We start from the raw sequence: 4,338 nt of genomic DNA on the forward strand, positions 1-4,338 counted from the left end.
TTCCGAGCGAGTCGTCGCTCTGTCTCTCTCGCACTCATGGGGCGGCCCGTAGGTGCGCGAGGGACAGAGCGACGAAAACGACTCTCTGAATCAGTGCTGCCAACGCCCGGACGCCGCCACAGAGCCTTGGAACGCTACAACGTTGGCAACACTGACGCCGCGTCTCTCGCGCGGCGGCGTGCTTGTTCGGAAATTTTCTTGTTGGAAGCGGAGCAGAGAGGTTCAATGTTGCAGCGAGCGAGCGAGAGAGAGAGAGAGAGAGAGAGAGAGAGAGAGAGAGAGAGAGAGAGAGAGAGAGAGAGAGAGAGAGAGAGAGAGAGAGAGAGAGAGAGAGAGAGGAAGCGCCGCGGCGATTCGCTGGCGACCAAAACGCCCCGGTAAAGTGCCCCATTAGGATTGAGTTTCGAGTCCCCCTATTTCCGGACGAAAACCAGAGCCACTTTGCCGGCAAAGACAAAAACTTGCCGAGCCGTCAGTCGCGCGTCTCTCGGGAAATGACTTCGGCCGCCGACGCTCCATATTTCGGCGCCGACGGCGTTCTTGTTTGCTCTGCGAGACTCTGCTTCTTTCAACGCTCTGGCGCACGTCGCACGTCGTTTGGCGTGTATACTTGGTAACTTTAACTTGGTAATAAAATAAACTTTTAAGACACCCGACAAAAATGGGGGTTTGAATTCTTATTGGAGAAGCTGCTGTCAATGGTCTTGGAGCATAGCGTTTTTTCATCCTGTGATATGACACTGGAATTTTCTTGATCTTGGAATCAGCATTCCTAGGGAAGATCACCCTTTTTGGGGTGAAATCTGTGACCAGCTTTGGACGGAACCCCTATCCTAATAGAGCCAAAGCTCATTTTCAGTGCAAGTACCGTCTAGCTGATTCTTAAAATGTCTCTTAAATTCTTTATTACTGCTCAACCTCTCAGCTTTGTACTCTGGTTGATTTTTTTTGTCAACGTGCACGCTCCAAATCCATTGGCAAGTTTCCTTGCAACTCCAGTGGAGCTCCGTCTTGGGTGCCAAAAGGCCAAACTTTGGCCAGACGGGCCCTGATTGCCTTCAGAGACTGCCAAATTTTGGCATTCTTATTGGGCGATCCGGACGAAAAGGCCAAATTTTGGCTATTCTTACAACGGAGTGCCACTGGAGTGGCTAGGGTCAGTTGAGGCTGGGGTGGTTGTGGGACACGGGTAAAAATGGGACAGAGCTGATTCTTGGTCAATATTTTTGACATTTTCGAGATCACGCCGTATACCAAATGTTATTTTCACAATAAAAACATCACATTTGGTTTGACATGAGTTCAAAAATGTCAAACCTTGACCAAGAATCAGCTGACCCATTTTCCCCCCGTGTCTCAAAATTACCCCAACTGACCCAAAAGGGAACACTTGCCGATGGATTGGCAGTGTTTCCGTTGTTGGTTGCCTCCAAGTCCGAACGGCTCCCCGATTTTTGGCCACATCTCCGACCCGTCTCCGACCCGTCTCCGACCCGTCTCCGACCCGTCTCCGACCCGTCTCCGACCCGTCTCCGACCCGTCTCCGACCCGTCTCCGACCCGTCTCCGACCCGTCCCCGACCCATCTCCGACCCGTGTCCGACCCGTCTCCGACCCGTCTCCGACCCGTCTCCGACCCGTCTCCGACCCGTCTCCGACCCGTCTCCGACCCGTCTCCGACCCGTCTCCGACCCGTCTCCGACCCGTCTCCGACCCGTCTCCGACCCGTCTCCGACCCGCCTCCGACCCGTCTCCGACCCGTCTCCGACCCGTCTCCGACCCGCCTCCGACCCGCCTCCGACCCGCCTCCGACCCGCCTCCGACAGGCTCGGTGTCGTTGGCCTCCCCGCCGACGGACGTCATCGACGCCATCGGCTTGACGCGCTCTTCGCGCTCCGCGGCCTCTTTGACGGCCGCCGCTCCGTCTCTCTCTACGGGCAAGGCGGCCGCCCCGCGCCCCGCGCGTGCGAGAGAGACGGAGCGGCGGCAGTGTGCTGTCAGTCGGACGGGGCGAACAGTGGGAATAGAGCCACCAGACGGGCATCGCGGCCAGTCTCGGACACACACCAAACACACATTTAACAAAAAAAGTAAATGCAGACCAGGACAGTTGCTGTTCCTTTCAAAATTTTGAGCTTATCAATCAAGGCGGAACTGTAATAAGGATTTTCTTTTTGCAAGGAAATTTGTGGACTAGACGGCCTAGACGAACGCGAACAACTCTATTCGACACATCAGCCTGGCCAAGTGACCACTGAATTTCGAATAGTCGAAATCGAATCAACGCCCGATGCCTATTCCTATCGATCGCTATCATATACCTATCTCTCTCGCACTCACAGGGCGTCCCGCAGGGTGCGAGCGAGACAGAGCGACGACAACACAGTTCGGAATCAATGAAGGTGAGCCTGCAGGTGAGAGTGAGAGACACTGAAATTCACAGTGGCGCTGCGATTCAGCTCAAAATGTGAGTCCTTGTGGCCGATGCGAGGAGGAGGGGAGGGGAGGGGAGGGGAGGGGTATCTCGCCCGTGATCGTCGCGTAGCGGTATAACGTGCCGGCAAAAAAGCGGCGCTCTAGTGTGAGCCCCATCTATTGTTTGATCTAGACCTGATTAATCCGCACAAGATAATGCAGCATAGACACACACAAAAAGACTGCGGTTACAAAAAAAGCGGAGGCTGGTGGCCGCGGTCAGTTGTAGGCCGCGCGGGTCCGGCCAGCCAGCACACTGATTCCGAGAGGCGTTTCTCAGCCGCACTTGCGTTGCGTGCGGGTGCGGGTGAGAGAGAGAGAGAGAGAGAGAGAGAGAGAGAGAGAGAGAGAGAGAGAGAGAGAGAGAGAGAGAGGGGCCCAGCCCGGCAAAAAGGCCGGCGGCTCGCCTTCCCCGTCGCGACACGGACGGAGGGCCGGAGGGCCGAAGGACGGACTCGCCGCATTCGTTCCGCGCGCCTCTCCGAATTTGAGGGAAGCGCGCGCCGCGCCAGCCGCGCCCCCTAGCGGTCGCAGTCATCCCGGAGGCTCGTTCCCCCTCGCGCTCTCTCGCACTCACGGGCCCTTCCGTACGGGTGCGAGAGAGACAGAACGAGATTCTTCGGAGTCAGGCGCCTCGAGGCGAGGATGCTGCCGACGAGGGGAAAAGAAAAAGAGAGCACGGGCTGGGTATTCGAACCCGGGGCCGAAGGGACGCGCCACCGTCCCTCTAACGCCCATCACGACCATCAAACACAAGTTCTTATTGCGAGAAAATTTGCCTCAGGGAGGAGCAATGCCCCCAGCTATCGACTATTCCGAGAGCTCTATCATAAACTGGGATGAAAAACGAATTTTTGTTTTCAATGCTCTTGTGAAAGCGACGTACAAAAACGCCGTCCAAGACTCAATCTAAAAAAATAATTATTTTTTAAAAATTGCTTTTGCTTTTTATGGGGTAAATGCAAATGAATTTTGGCTTGGCGCAATTTTTAAAAATTTGCAGCGTTCCGGTCAATCTGCAGGCGGCGTTTGACAGTGTAGAGGAGGCAACGGCCTGCTCCTTGACGGCTTGACCACGGCATACCTGACCGCCATGGTGGCGAGGCGCGGTGCCGCCTTGTCGCTGTTAGCTACACTGTCGAAAAACGTCCCATTTTACCCCTTTCTTTAATTTAGCGTTTCCACGACGTGGTTCTACGGGCAATCTGCAGTGAAATACTGACATAAACTACGGTCTATATTTTAAAATGAGTCAAAGTAGAATTTGTCAAGAAAAACAAAAAGCCAAGAAAAAATTTCCGCAACGATAATGCATTACCCACACCTCGTTCGCGAGAAGCAGGGCGACCATGTGAGTGAAAGTGAAGAACTCGTCCAGTCGGAAATCAATTTCCACGCACAGGTTTTTTTTTTTTCCCGACGAACTTGGACATTTTTTACCGGGTGGAACTACGGGCACCGTTCGCCAATACTCGACGAATCGACACTGATGTGCTTGACGGTGGCGGAAGGAAGATAGCGACGGGCGGACGGACGGACAGACGGACAGGCAGACAGGCGGACAGGCAGACAGACAGACAGGCGGACAGGCAGGCAGGCGCAAGCAGACAGACAGACAGGCGGACAGGCAGACAGAGCGACAGCGGACAGAGAGGCGACGCAGAGACAGCGAGACGGAGCGAAGCGACGGCTCCGATTGAAACATCTCTCAATGCGCTGCACCACGGCGGCACTGGTTGACGCGGTCGTGCGACTCCTAGTGTACTTGCAAACCCTCACCCCTTATTTGCTACAACAGTGAGAAGGAGTGGCAGGGCAAGAAGATTCCTAAGAAGCTCGCTCGTTCGCTGGATTGCTCTTCAGT

The sequence above is a fragment of the Thrips palmi genome, unplaced genomic scaffold, assembly GCF_012932325.1.
Source record: "Thrips palmi isolate BJ-2018 unplaced genomic scaffold, TpBJ-2018v1 HiC_scaffold_10, whole genome shotgun sequence".
In the NCBI taxonomy this organism is placed as follows: domain Eukaryota; kingdom Metazoa; phylum Arthropoda; class Insecta; order Thysanoptera; family Thripidae; genus Thrips; species Thrips palmi.